The sequence below is a fragment of the Fukomys damarensis genome, unplaced genomic scaffold (genome assembly GCF_012274545.1).
Source record: "Fukomys damarensis isolate Sample0158 unplaced genomic scaffold, DMR_v1.0_HiC HiC_scaffold_7, whole genome shotgun sequence".
In the NCBI taxonomy this organism is placed as follows: domain Eukaryota; kingdom Metazoa; phylum Chordata; class Mammalia; order Rodentia; family Bathyergidae; genus Fukomys; species Fukomys damarensis.
In genome coordinates this window covers 13,028,589-13,047,512 of record NW_022900919.1, presented here as the reverse complement: position 1 = coordinate 13,047,512, position 18,924 = coordinate 13,028,589, and the positions used below count along the sequence as shown (strand labels likewise).

The following is an 18,924-nucleotide window of genomic DNA, read 5'->3' as shown; positions in this document are numbered from 1 at the left end:
ATTCAATGTAGGGTATGCCAGATAGGAAAGGAAAGCTGTTGCAAATCTCTGAGAAGTGAGAGCTTCAGCAAAGAGTAAAAAATACAATTTAAAGGGAAGTATTTTCTTTCTTTTCAGAAAGATATGTATGCTGGCTACTTTGTGTATGGGGGGGTGATTTCTGAATATCTTTCTCAGTTACTATAGAAGATGATGAGGCAAAGCATTATTACAGCACTGGCCTATTAAAAGCAGGCAATAAAAATAAAAGTTTCCATCATAGAATTAACTGATCTTGTGGGAAAACCCATGATGATTTCCTAGATTCTGAGATTTTTATAAATGTGTACATTACTGGTGTGGTAATGCACCCCTGTAATCCCAGCACTTGGGAAGTTGAGGCAGGAGGATCACTGTGAGTTCAAGACCAGCCTGGACTACATAGCTAGGCCCTGTCTCAAAAAACTAAAATAAATAAATAAGAAAATAATAAAGTGCACATTACATCACATAATTTTGAATATCTGATGTGATGTTAGCTTTATTTTCTATGAAGGAAAGTCGTTTTTCAAAGTGTTAAAGCAAGTTTTCCTATGACGTAGCCCACTGGGTTACCCATCTACACTTTGCTGGCTTCCTGCCTCCAGGACATATTTTAGAGCAACTGCTCTGCTCAAGACTGGGTGACAGAAGAGTCAAGGAACAGCAGGCTCTGCTCCCAAGAAGGTGAACCGGCTGATCACGGTTCTGAGGAACCAAGGAACTATGGATGTCTGCTACTCCTCAAATGTGGCTTGTCCCCACCGAAATTTAAGTTGAGGCTTGATTCCCCAGTGTAGTGAGTGGCATGTAGGTGGTGAAGGCTTTAGAGAGCTGATTAGGTCTTAAAGATGGATTAATGCTGCCCTGCAGGAATTCTAGATCTCTTGAGGCTAGGTTAGTACTCAAGAGAATGGGTTTTCATGAGATGCTTAGTACTGGCCCTGAATCTCTCTTTGTGCAAAACTTCTCCCCTTATTCTTTTCCATCATATCATGACGTCCCCAGGAAGTCCTCACCGGATGCTGGCACAATGCTTTGGGCTTTTCAGCCACCAGAATTGCTAGCCAAATAAACTATTCTTTAGGATGTATCCAGCTGTGGGAGTTTTACTGTAACAGCACAAAACATCCCAAGACATTGTCTAAAGATGAAGTAAAAAGTAGAAATTTGCTAGCTGAAGGTTTCTGGATTTTTCTAAATTAAAATACAAAATAAACACTGAAGGCAGAACAGGTAGTGAAGGCATTGGACTGGGAGGTGAGCAAGAGAAGTATCCTGGACAAGGAATAATAGGGGCCAATCTTTGTAGACTAAAAATGGGGGGTAATGTGCTTAGAGGACAGGAATGTTCCAATCCAGCTAGACTGGCTAATGCACCCAGAGGAGAAGTGGGAAAGAATGTGCCCACATCGCAGGAAAGCGGACATGGATAATGGCATACAGATGTCCAGAGCCAGGTCAGATTTGAATTTATTCCAGAAAGCACTTGGGAGTCACTTACAGCATATGATATGTGGAGTAGCTGAGTCAGAGTTGTGAGTTAGAGAAATTAACTAGTCATAAAATAGCAAGGGAATGGGAAATGGGGGAATCCATGTATGGAGGACACTGGCAAAGTCTAGTGTTCCAAGAAGGATGTAAAGCGTGGATTTTATTTATGGGAGTAGAATTTAGAGATGTTAGAGAGGGTTGCAACAATTTTGATGTGTGAAGGACAGCTCACATCTGTTGAGCCTGGAAAAAAGACTGCAGCAGCACTCTTAGGAAATAGGACAATTGGGGGTCCTGTGGAACTTGGACTGTGGAGGAGCTGGATCGCATAATTATTTAGCTTAAGGTAGACATGTTCTTCACGAGGTGAGAAATACAGGCCTGAAACCAAAGTGAAAATTCAATCAAGGCTTTCCCATTTGGGCTAATGAGAATGCACTGGCTATTAATGCTGTGATATAAAATTATGTAAAATAAATATTATGTTCAATTTTTGCTAAGATGAATTTGGTTTCCAAATGCATTATGCATGCTCTGCCTGATACCCTTTAAGTCAAATACCATTTAGTGGTAATTCATGTCATTCTATTAAGGGCTGCAGGTCATGATAACATCCATAATTTTGCTTTCTGTTCAAGACAGTGGTCGACACAATGGTACAGTACTGATCACCATTGATCATGTTGAGTGGTAATTGACTGGTAGCAAAAGTGACATCTTCATGATCGCTCTGATACTTACTCCTGATGATAACATTCAAAATTGACAACACCTAATCTGACTCATCAACTACTGCTGGCAGTATGCACTGGGACAACTCTCTGGATATGCATTAAAAACTATGAAAAGTATCTACACCTCATGATATTGAAGCTGCCCTCTGAGAATGTACCATAGACAAAGATTACCCATGTGGATGGACGGCTTTGTCAAATTGCTAAGATCTACTGAATCTTACACTTGAACTTTGTAGATTGTACAGAGGGGAAATTTTAGTTCAGTAAAGCTATTACTTTAAATTTAAAAATACCTACATGGATAGAAGGATTGAGAAGCACTCATATGTTCAAGTCAGCAATTTCATGACAAGAAATAATTGGGCAATCATATAAAATGTCCACTTATTGCAGGTAAGTTATGAAATATCAATGCATGTGGCTCTTTCATAATAATTAATAATCATAAAATATACACAAATTTATTGATAAGCAAATCCAATTTATTTGTAACAATGAAAATGCAGATTACAAAATGATAGGCATAGTATAATCACTTATGTATTATGTTGGAACAGATGATATATTGAATATTTTAAAATATATCATATATACCTAGATATAGAGATACATGTTCCTGTAAGAAAAGTATTTGCAAAGGAATCTGGAATAGTTAACTTTGGAATGTGGAATTTGGTGAAATCTTTCCTATAATTGACTTTTTTACAATGAACTTGCATTTTAAATTTTTAAAAAACAAACCTCTTTATGAATTTTCAGTTAATCTGTTATTGTTGTCCTATAAAAGATGGGCTGTAAAGGTGAGAAGGGCATGTCAGAATTCTCCTAAACAAGACAAGAGTCAGGGTCCCAAATGCTGCAGTGGGGGAACACAGAACCCTAGAGTAATGGATTTCCAAGTGGGGCTCAGGTGAGCCCAATAGCAGAAACATCATATGAAGAGCTAGGAGGAGATGTTAAAGATCACTTCTTCTAAGATCATGTCAAGAGCCAGCCATTGTTCAGAGTCCTTCCTTTTGGAAACTTCCCCTTTAACTTCCCAGATAACCAAGACACTTCTCTTAACATGGCCATATTTTTAATCACAGCTGACAAAATATTTCATTTGTGAAAAGAATAATCACTTATGGAAGTAGACAGTAAACAATTTAATGAGGTACAGCGAATAGTGGGAAAATATCCCATGACCATTTCTATCCTATGGCTGCAACTCATAGTAAAGGCACAGGCAGAGTTCTTCTAAGTGAATAATTCTCTTTTCTTTGAAGGAAATGCCCTCAGCAGAAAAGTGTTCAGAACAGCAAGATTTTGATGATGGAGACTGACCCCAGGTCATCCTGAAAATGTACTCACTAGCATTGCCGGGAGAAAAATCCTGGTTAGTACTGCATTTTTCTGTATGCTATCAACTTTGGGGGGTTTTCATGTCATCATCAGTATTATTAAAAACACATGTCAGAAAAATACAACTAAATACATCATCAACTAGTATTCTTTAACAGGAAAGGGCTGAATTTGAACTGTTCAAATCTTTCTGTTAATTGTCAGAAAAATACATCTGGCTAATCCTCTTCACCTATTCCCTCCTGTTTTGTTCCTCTCCTACTCCAAAGGGAAATTGAAGGATTATTTGGACAATATGTACAGGGACTATGCGGTGCAGGACAAGAAGAATTAATAAGAGAGGAATGTTGGAAGCGGAGAATGTTATTCACGTTTTCTCCGGTGAAGTGGTTGAGAGTCGGCCAGGACTTGGAATGGTCCTAGGAGGGGAAACACATACAGACAAAGAAGCCAGACAACTGTTTACTCTCTCTTAGAGTACTGAGTTATTGACATACTTTTCCAAGCTCTAAGGTCACATCATGCTGAGCATCAGTTAAGATGGTCCAGGTAGTAAGAGGAAAAAAATAGTTCAAACTACCTAAAATATGAAAGAGAATTATGCAATTAGAAAGTGTAAAGATTGAGTACATTTCAGGCACTTTTTAAATGAGGGTTCCAGCTTCCCCTCTATATATATCTCTTAACTCTTCTCACCTATAAGTTTCAGCTGCATCCACATATCATACCACGTATAGCAAAGAGAAACAACAGGTGCTTTGCAGTGCCCAGCAGTGCCTCTGAGTGTCTGATGGACCGCCAGTAGCCAATGATTGCAGTGGGCTTTATTCCTGTATCATTCACTCACCAGAGAGGCAGCATTGCCTTGATTTGCTACACTAAGTTGGGAAGTCTATACAGCCCTCTAAGCTGTCTGTGTAATCTATTTGGGAAGCTGGGGGCAGAAATGTTAGAGAGGCAACTAATGTCCACATTAATGAATTAATTGATGCACCTAGTTTTCTCTGGCTAGTGACAATGTAAGTGGCTTACAACAGTAAAAGTTAACATGAGGAAATTCTTGAGGGTTTTTTTCTCTAAGTCTTCAAAAGTTTTACATAACTGAGTCCTCCATATACAGAGGATATTATAGATAGATTTACCTGAGTTCAAGGAAACTTATGTCAAGGTACATTAGATCAGGTGTAATTCACACTTCAAAGGATAGAGAAGCACATAAACTTAAAGAGAGATACTGTTATGGCTTGTATCTAGATACCACCCCTCCCCAAGCTTCATGCATTCACAGGTGGGGCTTTTGGTAGGTGAATGGATCTAGGGTGTGTGAATATAGATTAATGGTGTATGATTATAAAATTAGTCCACTGATTGGTTTAGTTCTGGATGTGGATCATGGGAAGGCCCACTCTAGGTGTGAGTGGCATCAACCAATATGCTGGTAGCCTGAATGGAATAAAAGGGAAAGGGAGGTTACTACTTCGCTACTGTTTGCCTGCCCTGCCAAAGACTGTTTCTTTTTTGCTGTGCCCCTTTGCCATGCTGCCCTGCCTTGGCGTCCACTAACTATGGACCGAAACCTCTACAAACTGTGAGCTAAAATAAATCTTTCCTCCTTTAACTTTGGATATCATATATTTAGTCTCAACAATGAAGACAGTAACTAAGACAGATACCAATGTCTCATTTTAGAGCAGCATCAGGTAAGGAGGAGGAGAGAGAGAAAGAGAATGCCCCCCAAAATTAAACCTCATGATTTAGGTAGAGATACTCTTGGAGTGGTCCGGTAAGTGTCTGGACCATTGATTTATACACTCCAGCCATCTTTTTTCCTTAGTATGGAGGAGAAGGGAGTGGAGGAACTTAGGATCCTGCATTAAAAGGTAACAGACACAAAAGGCCATTATAACAAACATAAAAAAATCCATAAGAATATTAAAATTTCAAAAATGGAAAGGAACATAGGTCAGTACAGATAGTGTACCTTTCTAACTCCAATTCCTTCTCCCATGATTTACATATACAATATAAGTATGCATGCATAGCAAATGCCTTGTCCCTAGATCATGGATCTTCAAGAGCACTTCTTCAAAGATTCTAAGTGCTTACATGATTCCTGGAAGATGGTGCAAACAGTGAGCGCAGATGGACAAATGACAGATGCAGATCTCAGGCACTGCATATTTGAACACCAGAAAATACAGACCAGACAGCAGTCTCCATTCTTTCTCCACTGTCCTCTCACCTCCCCATCGCAGTGTGTGCAGGTTCTGTGCCACACCCTCCCGCCATGGTGTGCTGCCTCACCACGGGCCTCAAAGCCATGGAGCGGACCAACCGTGGACTGTGATCTCCCACACTGGGAACCAAGATGAACACTTCATCTTTGTAAGTTGATTTATCTTAGGTATTGGCTGTACAGATGGAAGGCTGACTCAGTGAGAGTCGGAGAGAGAAGAAGAGGTTAACCGTGAATATATAGATCCTTGTCTGAGTCATAAGAAGTGAACTTTCCCTGTCTTCAATTCTTGTCAAATTGTTGTTTTCTGTTACTGAGAGTAGAAGGCAGCTACGCTGTTTGCTCCTCTGTGACTCAAAAAAATGCAAAGCTTAGTATCAGACTACACAGGGAATTTTGGTGAATGGCACTCACAGGGAAGGGAGGCCCTGCATGCTAGCATCTTGAGTTTCTGGAAGCATTTTGGAAAGACCTCCAGGCTGATAGTAAGTAAAGTCCTGTGAGAACTGGCAGGGCAAGGTCTGGGGCACATTGCCTTCACCTTCAGGTCTGTTGCTTATTATCCTGAAGAGTGAGACCAGGGCAGCGGCTGAGTTGTTCCCTGTATGGTTCACACAGCAGTAGTGCTTTGTGTTAGAAAACATTCTCCCAATGTGGATGTGTGTGAGCCCAAGTGGAAGGAGAAAGGAAGGGGAAGACTGTCCATCTTATTATCTCTTCACATATAAAATTTGCAAATTAACAAACCACAATGCTACTGACAGGTTTCTTGGCCTATTAATCATAATCTTAAATTCTTCCTAAATTTCCTCCTAAATAGAGATTGGTAAAAGGAAAATGAAACAAAAACCTGCATTTCTTCAAATTTCTCGTTGAGCGGTAACTTCACCAATTTTTATTACACTCTTGCCTTCCAGTACACAGTGGTCCTACAGTTGGTTTGTTGAGAGGACTTTCTCGTTGAAACTCAGTGTCTGTTATCTATGGTTCTAGGTTTTACTTCTACAATTTAATCACTAAGTTTCCCAACTTCCCCACACCATATTTCACTGTTAAAATATTGTATGATTTTTACTCAGTGGTACCCTGGTAAATATTTAATAACCAACCCTGAAAAAATGCACTAATATTTGCATATATATATATATATATATATGTTCATTAAAAATTGTATCCATATAAAGGATGTGTAGCAGATAACTGATAAGTAATACTTAAATATGCAATATTCTTTATGGTCAATTTCCTATTGCCAATTGAATCTCATAGAATACTGTTGCTGACTTTTTCTGAATTCTTATATCCATAGATAACCTAAAACTGCAATTGATGTACCCAATGGAATTTCAAAATGAATGAGAGTTGATGTTGTATTTTAGTTAAGAAAATATAGTCATATACTCAAAATTTCACTTTTTCATTCTTTCACAAATTCGAATAATAGTTTTCAAATACCTGGGAGAAATCTCCTTAATGTATTGTGCAATTCATGATATAGCAGTAGATTTGACTTTTTTTGAATTTCAACTTTTTTATTCGTGGTGTTTTCAGTATATAGTGACTTTATTCACTGCGGGGAGTTGGTACATGTACGTAGCACACCTCATTTCTTTCCATTCCTCTTCCCTGCTCTCTTCATCTCTTGGTCCCAGGTTGTAAGCTTAATCCACATTAGAAATACTCTCTCCATCCTCACTTTCTTAAGTCTAGACAAGCAATGAAAACCCAAGCTTGTGTTTTCAGATTTTGCCAGTTTTCATGGCAAAGTCACTGTGGCAGACTTTAGTCTATTGTTCTGACGTCGCTAGGAATGTGGGGTAGGCAGGGCTGTGTCGCATTTCCATTACACGGATAGAGCAACACAAATGACTCCTAGGGTGTAAAATGTAGTGGTCAGGAAGTGATGTGCTTTGACTGTTTATTACTTTTAACACTATTTAATCATTAAGTATGCATATTTTACGGTTTAATGATGGCTCTATTTAGCAACCAGTCCATGCACATTCCTGAAATTCAGCTTCCCATTTAGACCTCAGCAGCCACTGCAATCTTTCTCTTTAACCACAAGCTCTCTAGAGTATTCCCCTTGAAGATATTTGTAAAGCCCCTCTGCTTTTCTCTTTCTTCACCATAGGCCATTTCAGTCTATTTGCTTTTTGTTGTTATCTTAGTTCTGGGCTAATTTCTTAGTTTTTAGAATCCCTTTTCCAATTCAAACAGTTCAAACATTAACCATTTTTGTCTGTCCTTTTCATTTTGAGTGGTTCTTTACCTTCCACCAATAGTTATTAAACATAATAAGGGTCTGTGGGTTGAAAACAATGAATGGTCGCATCTGACTAAAAATATAGCCTGTACTGTTCATAATATCAATGAGGAGATAAAGCGTTAGATGATTTGGGGTTACAGCAACGTCCTAAGAAACATGTCTCTGTCTTCCCTCGGGCCTGCAAACCAAGATGATTTAAGCTTTCTAAGGGCACAGAGGCGCACAGTCTCCACTCCCTTCCTCCATACCACCTGGCACAGTACTTGGTCTAATCCTGGACATTCAGCACGTGGAGTTGGGCAACGCTGGTGCCAAGGGACTGCTTTCCAGTCTTTTCTATCTAAACTCCCCTGCTGGTTTTGACTGGCTCTATTAGAGCCTTCCTCACTTGCACAGATGTGCTGGGAGCTGTTTGAATTGCCTGTCAGACTCTCCCTGCCAGATTTCAGTTGCCTAAGGTTGAGGGGACTGTTCCAGGCCTCCTGTTTATGATTCCCAACTCTGCTGACTTTGGCTTGCAAGGGTGGAATCTACACCCAGCTGGAAAGTCTATTGGATGGGGCGGACCTCTCCTGTCCTGTCAACTTTGACCTCAAAGACTATATCCTGGCACCAGGAATTAATTTCCATTTTAAAACTCAAGTTTAAGGCACACTTAAGTTTCTGCTGGAGAATTTAAGGAGTTTATATGCTAAGATCAGGTATTACAGTACCTTGTAAATCCAGGAAATACAAATTAACCAGGAATGTAGCATGTTTAATGGCAATGAGGACTCACTCTATTTTCTCTGGTCCGTGGAGAAGAGCAATGAGCCTTTTAGAAGTGACAGTGAAAAGCCTGTGACAGGCTTTATAAGCAAGTGTTGTCAACCTCAGTGATGACATTGGGATGCGGCCCAGAGATTTGAAGAGGATTGATTTTGCTGTTTAAATGTCACTAGAATACCTTGAAATACCCTCAAGCTATTGTACTTAAGAATAATGCTCTTTTAGACTTCTGGTTTCTTGGTCTAATGACTAGTCCTTTGAAGACTGCAAAGGACATAAAGAAAGAGCAGCAGTGACCAGGGACACGGGGCCAATGTTGTGATTCATAAAAGATGCAGTATAGGCATTGCAATGGATACCAAAATGTAAGCCAGACTGGGGGGAGGAAATACGGCACACACAGGCATGAACATATGCAAACTGTATACACAGATGGAACTGGTATTTTTACTCAATTGTAGAACCTAAGACAGATGGAAATTTACATAACATCAATCAAATAGAGAGAGTTTGCTTTGCTCACAGCGACTATCATAGTTCTTTTTGTTTGGGATTGTTTGTCTCTATTTTTGCTGTAATATGGATTTTTAATCCAGGACCTCTGCACTGAGCTACATCCCCAGCCCCTTTCAAATTTTTATTTTTATATATTTTTAGGCAGAGTTTCATTCTGTCACTAAGTTGAATGACCTGGGTTTGAACTTGGGATCTTCCTTGGAATCACAGAGCAGTGAGATAAGAAGAGTGCTTATTTTTTAATTTTTTGACCTGGCTTATTTTTTTAAAAATAAAAATACAGATGCTACAACATGCTATAACTCGTGAATACATAAACTGAACTTTGGCTCATCCTCCATGGATGTTACAGACATTGGGTGTAAACTATACAAAATCCTGGATTTCATTATCAGAGAATTGTGAAAAAAAAATTGGTGAGAATAAATTTCCCAAGACCTAGAGAACTACAATTTAAAAAAATTATAACCTTTTCTTACATGGAGGTGATTATCTAATGTAAAAAGTTAGACATAAATATTATGACTACTGCGATGCATCTGCTTGCCTGTGAGATTTCCGAGTCAGGAAGGTATTTCCCTGGGTGCCCCATGCAGAGCCCTAAGGACCTCTGGGTCTGCCATTGTGTGCCATACCTCGGTGACAGAGCGTCTTTGCTTGCTGATTTGGAGATACGAGGAACAGCTGGTCCAAAGAGAACGTGAGTTGGTGTGGATAACCCAAGGGTCACCAGCCTCTTGAGCAGCGGAATTTGGCAACATGCTAGGCTTTCTTTAATTTGAGCACTTCTTCCGGTTGAGCTCACAGAGACCTGTGCACTTCCAGAAGATGACCACCAGGGGCGCTCTCTGCCAAACTGGCGGCTCTACAACAGATTTGACAAAGGGCTCTCAGAGATTCTTCAGGGTATCATTGCTTCACCTGTGACCTTTAAATTGTTTATTTTTGTTAATGTTGGGAGCCAACTAAAGCTTTTGCTGGAAGCAGTGTTATAGGTTATATGAACAGACCCAGAGTTACTCAGAGCCTGACAACTATATGTAAACACTTACAACTGTAACTACACAAACCAGAGAGCTTGATCTTTATTCACAAGGAATGCCCCGCACCGCCGCACCAAAGACAGACTGGAATGTAGAGTGGGTAGAAATAAGAAAAGAAGCTCGGTCCCGAGAATATATCAACAGTCCAACAGACTTTAGATAGGGTTTATGCTGTTATTACTATAAGAGGGTAAAAACTGGGGTTTTTAGAGAAATTAAATCTTCCATCCTTAGAAAAGATCTGTATCTCAGCTCTTTTCCCAGTTAACATTGTTTCGAGTTATGCATTAAAATTACTTTTTATTTAGACAAGGAGTCGCTTTTAACATCACCACCACTGCTTAATTCTCTCTCAAATGTCAACATTTTCATAAGCAATGGAGACCCATACATTTCTTCCACAATGGCTTCAAATACTGATGGTTTTTAAGTGATAAGTGAAGCAACTCAGCAATCACCATCAATAAGATAATTGATTATGGAAGAAAAGTATCACAACCGTGTCACAAGTGCAGAAAGCTGTGCTTTTGAGCTAAGATCTTAATAACCAGTTAGTAGGTAGAATATTAAAAAAACTCATGAAGGAAACATCATCAGAAGCTGATCTCTCCCCAACTGTTCATCTAGCCTGATGAAAATGTGCATTTTCTATGCTTTAGTCATTGTCTCAGAAGAGAAATAGAAGCAATGTAATGTAGGCTTTATAATTTGCAAGACTGATTTTATGTACTTTTATTGTTTCTATAAGATTTTTTAGAGTCCTCCTGTTTTTGCTCCAGAAAACTAGGTGGTATGGGCTTCTCTTTACTCATTTCTTTGGCTCCTATGCTAGTGACATGGCTGTTTCGGAAACTCAACTCAGTGTAGATTCCCCAGTCCTCACTAGTAAAGGATTAAAACTACAAGTGGGATGTAGTCACTCACGCAGTTAACTCATTTTTACAAGTCTAATCTTGTATGCTTGGTTTAGTTCACTTAGCATTATGATCTCAAGATCCATCCTTTTCCCTACAAATGACTCAAATTTATCCTTCTTTATGGCTGAGGACTTCACTGTGTATGTATACTACATTCTCTTTATCTGTGCATCAGTCGATGAGTATAGTATACCCATTTCTATAATTTAACTACTGTGAATTTTGCTGCTGTAAACATGGCATCAATGTATCATTGTAACATGATGACCATAACTCTTTCAGGAAGAAAGGTTAAATATTTCATGATATCTCTAGTATGAGAGACACAAAATATTAATAACTTAAAGCACAAAATAAAAGAGAAATGATGGGAAAAAGAGAGGTAGATGCTATGGTGATGAGAGGGAGATCTAGGGGAGAAGAGAGAGGGGAAGTCATAGGAAAGGAAAGGAAAAATGATTAAGATGCCATATGTATATGTGCCAGCTCCCCACGATGAATTTAATTATTTTGTATTACAAATGTATACTGATAGAAATGTTAAAAACATTGAAAGAAAACCAGTATAATGTGTCGTGCTTTCCTGATATTTAATGCATAAAAGTAAATTACAGGTAATCTTTTAAAGTGCTGAAATTTAAATTTTGCTTTAATCACACATTTGTAATCATGTCAACATTCTTATTTTTTCCTATCCATTCTTCTTTGAAGAGTATTCACGGGCCTCCCATTATAAACTTTTGTGACTTTCCACTTGGGTTTTGTTTTGTTTTGTTTTTGTCCTACCTGTTTAATTAAAAATGTTAGCATAACTTTTTCTGATGGTAGCATTCTTTTAAAATGTGAATCTTTTTTTTTTCTCATTGAGTTTATTGGCACGTTTTAAGTATACAGTACAGTTACATTCATCATTGGGATCTTGTACCTTTACATGACAGATCTTGGTTCTCATTTTTTCCCCATACCCCCGCCCGCTCTTCACCCCCTCCACCCTTCCCTATTTTAAAATGTGAATCTTAAAGTCAGTATTACATTCATTGTTGGAGCCTGTTCAGAATATGTGATTATTCTTCGTCTTTAGCATACTTTTCTTCTGCTGTTTTATTCATATAAAATGTTGATAAATCTTTACTAATAAATAAGAATTATGATGAACATTTTTAAGCGTAATCCTTAGTCTCTATTTTTGACTGTCTTATGGTGAAAAAGTGTCAGGTCAAAAATTACAAACTTCTGAAAACTCTTGCTGTACATGTTACTAAATCCCTTTCTAGCAAAGCCATACCAGTGTACTCTGTCACCGGGGATGTTTGTTATGTATTTTCCATTCACCATTAATTAAGTATTTTAAAATCTAATCTGTTACTGAAAACAGCATTTAAAAATTTTTGTACTTCTTTGATAATTACCGAGCCTGGCTTTTGTTGTTGTATGTACTGTTTGTATTTCCACTTTTGTTACTTAGTCACAAGTTCAGTCATATTTATACTTACTTTTGTGTCATTTAATTGATTACCACCTTTCAGTCTTTTCAACCCTTTAATCTTATGAAGTTTATTGGGATATGGAAGATTCCCTGTAGATCCTCAAGCCCAACCTTCACGAGTCCTCTTCTTTGGTGTGATGGTTAGCAGTGCCTCCTCCCTTCACAAGGAGATTCACCTTCACCTCCATTTTCTTCCACTTTTCATTCAGCTTCACTTTTTAGTCCTAACTGTCCAGTCTACCCAGTGGATATTAGTTTGGGTGCTGCAGAATCAAGAATATCTTGATTCTTTTCAAGAGTAAATGGGTTTCCTCAGCAGAATGTATGAACCGATCTTCCCTTTTTGCTAAATTAGCAGAATAGGTTTATTGTGTATGAAAAAAATATTTATAAGCGCATGCATTGAAAAAGCCTGATTCTAGTCTATAAATTCAATTTAACTTTGCTCCTTGGATGTTCCTTTGTTAGTTATTAGTTGTAATTGCTAATTCTATTTCATTAGTGAACTGTTCCCACTTTAAGCAGCTTTACAAACTCTTATATCTGACTTGTAAATCTGTTTTCTTTGCCCTTTTCATGCTTTTCTTCTGTGAGTGGACTTTCTCCAGTTCTAAGTTCATGTATTTATTTATACTTTTGGTACCGGGGATTGAACTCGGGTCCTTTGAGCTAAATCCCCGGCCCTTTTCTCCAGCTTTTATTCTTGGAGTTGTGTTGTAGAGCAATGTTATCAAACCTTTCCCCTTCCATTCTCACTCTCATTAAAAATAATGGTGACTCTCATGATAGTAACATAGATTGAATTCGAGACAACGAATACATTTGCCACTCCTATCTAGTAACCAACAATTAAGTCATTTTTTCCGTCTTCTAGGACTCTTGACAAAGTTATATGTATCTCTGTTTTTGCTTCAAGTTCTTGCAGAAGTTATGTCAAGCATCTTTTTCTTTCTTTCTTTCTTTCTTTCTTTCTTTCTCTTTCTTTCTTTCTTTCTTTCTTTCTTTCTTTCTTTCTTTCTTTCTTTCTTTCTCTTTCTTTTTGCTATTAGGAAAAGAGATTGTTTTTCTACTGTATGAAATTCTTAGTTCTACTGAAGGGTAAGTAAGACACTTGTAACAGTTGATAAATTATCACCTGTTTTTACAGTATGTGTAACCTCAGACCATTTGTGGTATATTGCATTGGGTGGATCTTCCAAAACAAAGGTAATTTATAGCGTAGTATTGATAATGGACATGCATGTGATGAGAAAGATGAGACTCCAAGCATGCTACTGGGAAGGGGAAGAAGACTGATGATGAAACTCTGTCTGCCTAACCTCTTGGCAAGGCATTTGCACATTAGCATATAAAAGCCTCTGAGAAGCTCAGCCATTATAAAATCTTCCTTTTCAGATAGTTTGACCTATTATTTAATGAACTATAGATAGTATTTTCCAAACTCAATTTTGCATAGGATCTGTGTTTGTCGTTCACTTATATCATACTTTTAAAAAAGTAATGTCAAAATAATGTTCTGTTTGCATTTTAAAATGTGATTTTCGAAAAGAGAAACAGATGTAAATGGGTTCAAATGTTTACTTTCATTTGGAATCATATTCAAATATATCATTAGAGATAAATATCTTTCAAATATATGAATTCATGGAATAAATCATGGCTTCCCATAAGTTATTTTTCCGTATTCTGCTGGACTTGATGTTTTGATATTTTATTTAAAGTTTTTGAATTTGTGTTCATTTGTAAAATGAGTGAGGCAGTAAGAATTTCCATTTCCCTTCATGGCCTTTGGAACCAGGTGGTTGCTTCTCTTCCTACCTCTATAATATACAATACTTCCTCTTTGGAGATGTGTACCTAGGAAAGCTCTGGACCCAGAGTGTCAGGAACTTGTGTGAGGAGCTCAGCAGGGCAGAAGAGGATAGAGAAAGGTAAGGATGTGGAGGGCTCCAGGATAAAGCAGGGGGTGGAAGTTGACAAGATGACTCCAATCCTGCTCTTTGCCCTGCTCGTAGGATGCCAGGAGGCCAGAATACACTCTAGACAAACTGATATGAGGACTATCATTCATATATATATAAAGATATATATTTAATTTGTCTATCTGTATATGCTTTAGACAAATCAAGTATTTCAGAGTTTATTTGCTCAAATAACCAGTCATGAATGAGGCAGCTGGTAGAGTCAGAAGGGGCTCGGACAGCCTGCTAGATCACAAAGGCAGTGAGGCATTAGAGACAGCAAACACCACCGAAGCCCAGACATATCTTAACGCATTACATATAGGCATTTTCCTTATTTGGGTAGGATCTAATCTTTTGCCAGCTTGGATTAGGTTGAAACTTGACTGCTTATGATTAGCCAAGTTGGGTTTTCTTTTATGAAAATAGATGCTCCTCAAATTCAAAGAGTTAATGTCCTGATTAACCCAGTGAAAAATATCATCAGTTGAAAATGCATCATAGCCTAGCAGCACTGTTCATTGTGGAGAAGTCATGAGAAAGGATCTTACAGCATATTCCTAGATGGGGAGAAGATCAAAATTCAAAAGCTGAAGTATGTTTTGTAATGAGGGAGTATCCTTTCTGTCCCACTGTAAAGTCAAAGCATCTAAATTGAGCCATTATGAGTTGTAGACATCTCTAAAGCCTAAGTTAGGTTGACTTATTTGTGTACTAAATTAACTTTCGTGCTTTAAACCAGGAACTCAAAGTATAGAGAGCCTTAGGCTTATTTAATTTAGTATTTTAAATGCATCAAGGAAGAAAGACACATTGATACTCACTTAAGGGTTCTTTAAAGAAAATGATAAGGATGGAATTATCAAAAGAAATAGTACAGAATAAATTCTAGAACTGAAGAGCATTACATCCAGATTGAAGGGTCTGTTTGACGTTCAGGGTAAGGAAAGAAAATGTGTTTCAAGACATGTGTTCATAAAATTATAGAACAATAACGATTTCTTTCGAATCTTAAACATTTCTAAATGTGGGGCAGGGGGAGTCATATATACAGGATGATCATGAGAATATCTACCTATTTCTCCAAGCAGCACTGTAAGCTTGATGAGAATAGAGCAATGTGTCCAAAGTCCTGGAAGAAATGTTTTCATTCACATTCTATCTTATCAAAGTATTAATCACATGTACAAACATAATAAGGGCAAATTTACACATATAATATCACAAAAATTGACATTCACATGTCAAAAGCCACAAATAACTGGCAAGAACTTTAAATAAGGCCAGACTATATTTGTATCTTCATTTAACTTTAAGTAATTTAAATTTAAATAACCCTAGGTGACTGGTGGCTACCATATTGAACAGCTCGCTCTAGTGAAGGAAATTATCAAAGAGCTAGATAGAAATGCTTTTTCTGGCACTCAGGAGGCTGAGGCAGGAGGATTGCTGTGAGTTTGAGACCAGCCTGGGATACATAGAGAGTTCCAGTTCAGTCTCGACTACATAGTGAGACCCTGTCTCAAACCCCCTCCACAAAAGATGCTTTGTCTGAATTAGCAGGCACATAGCTATGGGAAATCATGTTTCCAAAGAATATGTGGCCCTAACAATATGTCCCATTTATTTTATCCAGACTCCTCTTATACAGATAACTTTAGCACCTTGTACATTGAATTTAGCTGTCATAACGTGTAATTTCACCTCCACACCATGCTAAGACCTGAGTGTCATGAATATCTTGGAAAGAAGTTGAAGAAAACCATGTGTGCAGCAGGCAAGTGGCCTGAGATATTGTTTAGCAAGTGAAAATTATGGTTTCCAGAAATTGGATCATCTTGAAAAACACTGGCACTCAGAAGGATCTTTTTAGAGTGGTGAAAAAAACAAAACAAAACAAAAAAAACAAAAAAAGACTTCCCAGGACATTTGAGTTCAACTAGGAATGGAAGCCATGGTAGCAGGGAAGTCTCCTTTTCTGGGGTAGAATTAGCAACCAAGGCCGGTAATTCAGAAAGGGAGCCTTCTTGCCTGTGAAATTTTAAGTGCTTAAAGAGCACAGTTCATTGTTTTATTCTCAGGATCCACAACATAGAAATCTCTTAAAACTATTTGTTAAACAAAGGCAGTAAAATATGCACATGTATTTATTCTTGGATAACGTATGCCTTTTTATTTACAGTTTCTCACATTCCCAAGTCTTTGGGTAGGCCCACATCATTCCCAAATGTCACCATGCCCTGCCAACTCTGGGATGTGGAGCACACAAGTTTGATGCCAGAAGGAGATATTCCTAGGTCTCATCTAACTTTTCGATAGACAGTGAAACAATTGTCATATGTCCTTAAGCTACACCTTCTCAGAACTATATACTCTTCCTTCAGGTATAATGAATGTCTTCAAGCAGTGGCCCACAGATTCCCCGCGCTTTGCCCCAAGGCTTTCTTCATCGCTGCTCTGAAGGCTCCCTGGAAACTTCTGGAAGCTATCCCGAGAGCACACTACCAAAGCAAACACACCTTTTTATGAGCTACAGCTAGCTCCTCTACAGCTAGCTTTTATCATTGCATAGGAGATACATAAAAGTCCCAAGGCCCTTCCCCAGTGCAGGGATTTGGTGGCTTTAAGAGCTGATCCTCCTCCTCCTGCGGAGTGGCTCTGCCAGTGTTATACAAAATCACACCCACGGCACCCTGTGTACTGTGGAGCTGGCATAGATATTTTGAAACTAGACAGACCTTCTGCAGTGTTTAGTTTTGGGCAGAATTTATGTTTTTGGCTGGTCGCCACTGTGAAATGTGTTTAGCTTTAACTGACAGGCCTGGTCAACACCACAGGTCAGAGGTAAGTCTGGCTTATTCAGAAGAGGTGAAGGCCAGTCTCAACCTTGTTCCAGTTCTCATTTTGCTCACCTTACTTCCTCAGGGCAGGTTAATCTCAACAAAATATTTCTGTCCTCCCACCTGATTTTCTGATAAACACATTCAGCCTTGTGAGGAGATTGTGCTTCAGCAACCAGGAATGCAGAGGTTGGTAGAAGCTATTCGGGGAGTGCTACGGGGAGGGATTTGGGTCAACATCGAAGATGAATCTCTGGACACGGTGTGGGGAAGAGGGCTTCTGGGAGACACCTTAGTGAAGTATCCTGGCACTTTATTCCTAAAACAAGGGCTTGCGCAGTGTTCTAGAGCAATTCAGCAGGTTGCTGAAGAGACCGTGAGAGAACAAGAGCACCAGCAACTTGACGGAGGCTTTGACGCTGTCTTCCCAGTGTCACTGGAGCTCAGGGAGCTTTTGTTTTGTTTTTCTTCCAAAAGGGAATTGCAACAAAGCTATCTTGTGACTGCTTTTTTATTCAGTTCAGTGAAAATGGCTGTACTCTTTCCTACTATCTCAACCAGATGCCACACTGGGAAAGTGTCTACTTCCCAAACGAGAAGTGCGATCCAACTGTTATGAGCGCCAAAGAATCTCTGTGGACTTGGCCACTTGGTCGTCGGAGGGCATGGACGTGGTGCTAATGCTGTGTCCCCGGGACTTAAGAATGGCGTTGCGGAAACCACAAAAGTGAAGGTCATTCACAGAGTTTATCAATTTGACTCAAAAGCTAAGAGAAATCATGACTGTATGACAGGAATACTCATCTGAAAATTATAAGTATTTGGGATACATTTATTTTCCTATTTTTTTTAAACAAAATAGTGGGAGGTAAGTAATATCATGAAAATAGAAACTTCATGAAGCAGAGTGCTTTGTGTGTTTTTATCATTCACTGCTAAATAGTGGATCTGCCCAGCCCAGTACACAGTAAAGACTCTGCATGTGCCAAATGAGGGGATTAATGAATTAAAAGTGTGTCTTAAAGAATGCCTGCCAAGGGGAAATGTAGCTCCTGCCCTGTGTCCAGTACAACCTGAACTGAATTCTACCAAATGCAATGGCTGGTATGAGAAATTTCAGGGAAATTATGTGGGAAGTTATAATTTAAACTTCTACATTGTGTTAAAGTACAATGTAAAGGAGTACACCAAATTCAAATGCATTAACTTAAATTCAAATTATATATAGAAAAATATATGCATACCTGTATACATTGCTAAAGTCCACGTTTTGGTTTTTTCTAATTAAGAAGTCA

The 18,924-nt window shown here is 38.5% G+C and overlaps 1 long non-coding RNA gene across 7 annotated transcripts in view; it reads left to right on the top strand.

The window, feature by feature from the left end:
- The window catches only part of LOC104860018, a 72,665-nt gene extending 54,270 nt beyond the window's left edge, over positions 1-18,395 (top strand). For 3 of the 7 annotated variants that reach the window (XR_779537.2, XR_004516181.1, XR_004516182.1), the window contains 3 exons: positions 2,155-2,642; positions 3,518-3,627; positions 17,174-18,395. This is a non-coding gene — a long non-coding RNA (uncharacterized LOC104860018). Of the gene's footprint in view, positions 1-2,150; positions 2,643-3,517; positions 3,628-3,862; positions 5,159-5,653; positions 5,979-17,173 lie in introns of those variants that run through there. The other 4 variants (XR_004516184.1, XR_004516183.1, XR_002025239.2 and 1 more) reach the window with 4 other exon arrangements.
- The last annotated feature ends 529 nt before the right edge of the window (positions 18,396-18,924 follow it).